The 7,111-nt window shown below is 40.9% G+C and overlaps 1 long non-coding RNA gene across 1 annotated transcript; it reads left to right on the forward strand.

Moving 5' to 3' along the window:
* The first annotated feature begins 2,394 nt into the window (after positions 1–2,394).
* On the forward strand, positions 2,395–6,336 carry LOC109194790 (uncharacterized). The gene is made up of 3 exons (XR_002056524.2): positions 2,395–5,715; positions 5,873–6,065; positions 6,153–6,336. It is a non-coding gene; the product is annotated as an uncharacterized LOC109194790 (long non-coding RNA).
* The last annotated feature ends 775 nt before the right edge of the window (positions 6,337–7,111 follow it).

Genomic DNA, 7,111 nt, shown 5'->3' on the forward strand with positions numbered 1-7,111 from the left:
TACCAGGCTCTCACTCTCAGCTCAGGTGTTGGAGGCTGAAAGCCACTGAGCTTCACTGCAATATTAATTCAGCAGAGACGACTTGCGGGTCATTATTGTCTCAGTATTACCTGCATTTTGAATAATGCATGTCTGCGGCTCTCACTGTTGAGAGGTGCAGAAATATTCTGTTTGCAGCTCAGAGCAGCTCGTGTACTGACGGTGTTTGCAATTACTGTAAACTACGTTTTTGTTATCTCGAAAAAAAAACCAATGTGTGATTCAAATTAATAATAATTAAACGATATGGGGAAATTCATTCATTTTTCATAATCAAACCACTCCTTGTACAGTAAATTCATGATGTCATCATTTAGTTTATTCTTCAAGTGATCAAATAGGGCCAAATATGGCCCCAGCAGTATATTTAAATGTGATGCGTTTATTAGTAGCATGATTTACTGCTGCAGAAACCTTGATTGTCAGTATTTCTGCACAAAAAAATTAAATGTAATGCATCTATAAACAAGATGTATGTTTAGGCTTTGTTTTAAACAGGTAGTAACTAGTACCCTGACTCTGACGACTTCATTATAATTTGTTGGGTCTCTGCATTCATGTGGATGTTCCTACAACATGCACCAGCCACCTAAACATTTTTGCAGATCAAGGCCACCTCCCCAATGACAACAGCCTTCTCTGGCAAGATGTACACACTGAAACACGCCAAAAGCAGCTCAGGAACACATCAACGAATATAACGAAGACCTTCGACCTCCACCGAATCAAGAACTGGTGCCAGATGCTACAAGACACCCCGAGAGTGCCCTGTGTCCACACATGGAGCTGTTTTGGACAGGACCTAATATTGGTTTGATTGGTATATTCAATTCAATTCAATTCAATTCAATTTTATTTATATAGCGCCAAATCACAACAAAAGTCGCCTCAAGGCGCTTTATATTGTACAGTAGATAGCACAATAATAAATACAGAGAAAAACCCAACAATCATATGACCCCCTATGAGCAAGCACTTTGGCGACAGTGGGAAGGAAAAACTCCCTTTTAACAGGAAGAAACCTCCGGCAGAACCAGGCTCAGGGAGGGGCGGCCATCTGCTGCGACCGGTTGGGGTGAAAGAAGGAAAACAGGATAAAGACATGCTGTGGAAGAGAGACAGAGATTAATAACAGATATGATTCGATGCAGAGAGGTCTATTAGCACATAGTGAGTGAGAAAGGTGACTGGAAGGGAAAAACTCAATGCATCATGGGAATCCCCGGCAGCCTACGTCTATTGCAGCATAACTAAGGGAGGATTCAGGGTCACCTGGTCCAGCCCTAACTATATGCTTTAGCAAAAAGGAAAGTTTTAAGCCTAATCTTGAAAGTAGAGATAGTGTCTGTCTCCCGAATCCAAACTGGAAGTTGGTTCCACAGAAGAGGGGCCTGAAAACTGAAGGCTCTGCCTCCCATTCTACTTTTAAATACTCTAGGAACAACAAGTAGGCCTGCAGTGCAAGAGCGAAGTGCTCTAATAGGGTGATATGGTACTACAAGGTCATTAAGATAAGATGGGGCCTGATTATTTAAGACCTTGTATGTGAGGAGCAGGATTTTGAATTCAATTCTGGATTTAACAGGAAGCCAATGAAGGGAAGCCAAAACAGGAGAAATATGCTCTCTCTTTCTAGTCCCTGTCAGTACCCTTGCTGCAGCATTTTGGATTAGCTGAAGGCTTTTCAGCGAGTTTTTAGGACATCCTGATAATAAAGAATTACAGTAGTCCAGCCTGGAAGTAATAAATGCATGAACTAGTTTTTCAGCATCACTCTGAGACAGGATATTTCTAATTTTAGAGATGTTGCGCAAATGGAAGAAAGCAGTCTTACATATTTGTTTAATATGTGCGTTGAAGGACATGTCCTGGTCAAAAATGACTCCAAGGTTCCTCACAGCATTACTGGAGGCCAAGGTAATGCCATCCAGAGTAAGAATCTGCTTAGATACCATATTTCTAAGATTTTCAGGGCCGAGTACAATAACCTCAGTTTTATCTGAATTAAGAAGCAGAAAGTTAGCGGCCATCCAGGTCTTTATGTCTTTAAGACATTCCTGCAGTTTAACTAATTGGTCTGTGATACCTGGCTTCATGGATAGATAGAGCTGCGTGTCATCTGCATAGCAGTGAAAATTTATGCTATGTCTTCTAATGATGCTGCCTAAGGGAAGCATGTATAATGTAAATAGAATTGGTCCTAGCACTGAACCCTGTGGAACTCCATAATTGACCTTAGTGTGTGAAGAGGACTCTCCATTTACATGTACAAATTGGAGTCTATTAGATAGATATGATACAAACCACTGCAGTGCAGTACCTGTAATACCTACAGCATGTCATAATCCAAATTTCTGTTGGTACTATACAAATCTTTACGTTTACCCTATATGGACAGAAGGATGGGATCGCCTACAAATTTCCCCTAGACAAGCTGCTTGGCTACAGAAATATAGGCCATGAAGCTCCTGGAGCACAGCGGTTGTGCTGATGTTAATGCTAGAGTAGCGTTGGAGGTGGTTTCTGAACACTTCTACTTTGCAGTAACACCACTCACTTTAGATCAATTCATTCTTTTAGAAATGTTTCTAAAGGCAAGGTTCACAGTCAGGTGCTTGATTTTATATACCTGTGGCAATGAGACTAAAACACCGGAAATTAATGATTAAGGGCCAAATTTGTTAAATGGGTCAAAATAGCAAGTAAACTCTCATAGTTTTGTGGAGTTTCCTACACACAGACCCCATCAGTTAATTTTAATATCAAGTGCCAAAAAAGATACATTTTTTCTGTGTTAAATTTCGACACAATTAGCAGTAAATTGCGTGCCACAAACGTCAGAAAATCACTTTGCATGCTTGATTTAATACCGCTCTTCCTATATTTTTCACCTTGAGAAAGGAACTTGTAAAAATCTCTGACTTCCCTCATACACACAATCTTGTCACTACGCTCTCTTTGTAAATAGCGACAGTAGGCTTCTTTCGTTACTCAAAAACCCAATTTGCCCTGGTGCCACATGTTAGTAATTACTTTTGCACATGTAGTGAAACCAGGCACTGCATCCAGTTCTGTGTACCCATCAGAGACATTTTTACACTTTCCTCAATCTCTTTCCACCTCCTCTCAGCCTGTACATCCTCACCTTGACTTTATTCTGAAATCTTAGTTTAATTTGTATCATTACTGAGAGCGCAGTCCTTCTTAAGATCCTGATTAGGTAGTGCAGGTTGCTCATCGACTTCCCTCCAGTTTCCAAGCTGCGTTATTAGCCTCACATCTGATGATATCGGAAACATTAAAAATAAAAAGTTTGGGGACTTCACAACATCATCAGTGAACCCAAAAGTCACGACTGTGAATCAAGTCTTCATCCTACTGATTTTAATAACAGGCTTTAGTCCTGATAATAAAGTCAGACAGTCCTGACCTGATTACCCCGATGAAATTAAAAATTTAATTGCATAAATTTTTCAGCTGATGGACTCGAGCAGGCATTGCAGCACAAATCTATTACTAGCAGATTCTCGGCTTGATGCCATGAGGTAACAAATGACTCCCATTTGGGGCGTCGGCCGATGAAGCTGCAGCACAGGTCTTCAGTCTCCATCAGAACAAGTGATCGGGGGGGGGGTCTTTGTTCGTGACACCATACAGCTATTCTGTGTGCTTTGTTTCTTACAGCAGCACAGCGAGGCTGCCAGTGTAGTGTCAGCCCACTCTGTGATCAGCTTTTCAATGAACGTGACACACAGAAACTGCACTTATGCCTGCTGCTGCATTTTCAAAGACTCCCAAGCCACTAAAATACCTGTAAAGCTACTTGGATATCAGGCATAAACACCGATCCTGCTCAAAGCAACCAGAGGGGACAAACATCTAAAGATAAGTGACATGGCAAAAAAGAACATTTTTATTTATTTTAACTTGATGTCACCCTTAAATGTTGTTTTGTTTTGTTGCATCCCAGAAAGACACCCATGGCCTTTAAGTGAACTGCAGTCAGTGTTACTTGCATTTGCTTGTGAGCATCAGATAAAACAGTTAGGCCTGCACTGTTGTATGCAGTGTATGCCATTCATTTAGCTGAGCATATATACTTGTGTATAAGCTTGGTGTTTTTAGTCAAATGCGATACAAATGTTTGATATAACTGTCAATTTGACAGAATTTGACAAACTAGTTAACCACAATTTACACTCAAATATGAGCTTTGCAATAATGTGGGCAGGCAAGCAAACTGAAATTAGCAATTTTGATCCCCAAAACCAAACAAATGTCTCTCCATGAATCAAACACCCTGCTTGTGATCAGCCTAGTTTTTCCTCAGCAACAGACATATTTGGTTTAGGTCAAAATGACTTCATTAGATTAAATCTGGCTGCCTTGTGACCTGTTATCACCTGGCACATGCGCCAGGTGTTACTAGGGTCACAAAAGAAAGCTTCCCAGCATGGGGATGATTTGCTGCTCTTCCTGTTCTAAGCGCAGCCTCATCACCAGACTTGAAAGCGGTATTCCGGTACTTTTAGCTTTTCACTTACCTCCTGCATCATCCATGTTTTTTCATTTGCCCAGGTGGAGATGTTCTTCATGACATAGACGTCCTCTGTGCTGCATGAAATATAGCAGCAGGCTGATGAACCTCGGCTTGAGTTGTAAAATGTGTGGAGTTGCTTTGTTTATTTAGCACACGCTCTGTTAAAGCCACAGTGAGTGGATAAAAAGTGGTAGCAAGTACGCACCAATGTTCGCCCACATGCTTGCATTTATACTGAAAGGTCAGGCCTTTTTTTTATTCCTTAATGAGTTCCCACATTTCCCCCCCCCAAAGGATTTCTTCAGTGGCTAACACTGAGCACTGCTTATATCAGAGAGCCAGTATTTGTTGTACTCAACATCAAATCACAATAAGTTTTGTGCAGCTCCACCAAGTTAGTACAACGTCAATGAATTTTCCTCGCTCCAGGCTACAAAGGAGTAAAACCACAGAAAATTAAAGAATGAGATGTGATTTGTGTTTTTTTTCCTTTACTCCATTAACTTGGTGAAGTGAGAATGTCATCGCTTGAGGAGAAAAGGTGGAGGGACGCCTTTAACCTGAAGGTGTAATTTTCTGACTGACATTTTGCAAAATCTTTCAGAGTGACTGCAGGTTGACCTCACAGCTTCTTCTTTTTAAATTTTTCATTTATTATTTTTGTTTTGCCTTTTTTTTTTGCCCTTTTTGTCTTTTGATGCTGCCTTCTCAAATTGCTTACCAGACGGTCTGATTTACGGGGTGTACCAGCGCACGGACAATAAAGAACGAATTGTTCTTCAGAACAGCCAGACTTAACGAGGGCTTGCGATTTAATACAAGGATAACTGCCCAGTGAAAGACCCGACAAAGTGATGAGGTAAATGTGAGAAGAACGCTAAAAGAGAGAAAGTTCAGATCCTTTGTACTTTTTCACCTTTACCGGTAAAGTGCCTGTAAATGACAATAATAACCTACAAAGGGCACAGAGTACACAGTGTTTGACACTTCTCCCACATACTCGGGAGTAAAAGTCGTGATTTCTCAACTTCTCAACTCAATTCGAGCTCCTGCTTTTTGTAGTCTGTGAGCTTCTAAACTGCCGGAGTGCTCTTTCAACATCGGGAATTTTTTTCATCCAGAAAAAACGAAAACAGGTAATTTTCCTATTTACGTGAACATTTCACAGAACGTTACCTTATTTTCTTCAGGAGCATTAGATGATTCAGTTTTTTGCTATTATTGTATTTTACAGTACAAAGTTGGGGCATTCTTTACCTCAGTGCTTGAACAGTCTCTTCCATCTCCCACCAGTGTTTAGCTGCCTCCCTTCTGCGACTGTATCAGGTGGCTTTTAATGAGTAAAAACCAGAACATGGGTTAAAAAACTTTTCAGATTCCTGCAGAGAAAAAAAACCCTCGAGATGATGATTCCTTCAGCTTCGTGACTTGGACAACATGGGTGACCAGATCAGCATAGATGTCCACAAAACATTTCTCCCACCTGGTAGAATACTTTTGTCTGTATATATTCACTGTGTTCTGCTTCTTGTAAACTTTCGGACTCTTTGAATTAAGCTTATTTTCTTGGCAGCACATTGACTAGCACTGCGGGTCCTGGGATTGATCTAAATCTAAATTGGCTGTCGCTCTTTGATGGACTTGTGACCTCTCCAGGGTGTACCTCACCTCACAACCCAAGACAGCTGGCATAGGTTCAAGCCCCCCGTGACACTCAATGGATAATCTTTAAGAAAATTAAAGGATGGATAAATTAAGTTTTTGTGTGAGCTTTCCCGTGTTTCTTTGTTCTATTTGATTAAACCCAGAAAAGCTTGATGCCTTAATCTTTTCTCTGCGTTTTACTGCTTTTCCTCACATAATTCTCACCACATTTATGTTTTTGTTTTTTTTACATACTTCAAACTGGTCTTCAGCCTGAAGAAGGTTTTTCCTTTTATTGCCATCTTATCAGCCTTGTTGCAGCAGTAAGGGAGATCATGTTTGCTGTTCACATGAATTGTGAAAAACACTGGGGAGAATCCTTTCCACTGACGGAAAGTAAAACATACAAACTTGTGGAACATTTTCCAAATTAAAAAGTGTCAGTGGAGAGCTCTGTCCGCAGGAAGCTGGGCGAGGCTGATATTGTGGGCCTTTTGTCTTCTCAGCAGTCATTTGGGTTGCAAAATGTTGGCTGTGTGCAGCTGGCAACCTTTTGTGCAATTTTAAGTACAGGAATTCTTAAATTTAAGCTTGGTTTGTATTCCCTGGACAACCAGATTGAGCTCAGTTGCATGCACGATAATGTGTTGGTCATGTATTCTGCGAGGTCAACACATTCTCTCTTCTAACTTGGTTAGCAGGTCGTTCGTTTCATATTTAACCTGCAGTCTCACACTGTCCATTTTAAATATTCAAGGTCTGCTGCTGAACTCTGTCGAACTGCTTTGCAGGTGGAAGAGTTACACTCAAAAGTGAAGCTCATGGCTCCCGACCAAGAAAGCTTATGAGACGAGCTGGGCGTGACAATGGCGTACCGAAGCATCTCTT

Source organism: Oreochromis niloticus, linkage group LG15, assembly GCF_001858045.2.
Source record: "Oreochromis niloticus isolate F11D_XX linkage group LG15, O_niloticus_UMD_NMBU, whole genome shotgun sequence".
NCBI classification, from domain to species: domain Eukaryota; kingdom Metazoa; phylum Chordata; class Actinopteri; order Cichliformes; family Cichlidae; genus Oreochromis; species Oreochromis niloticus.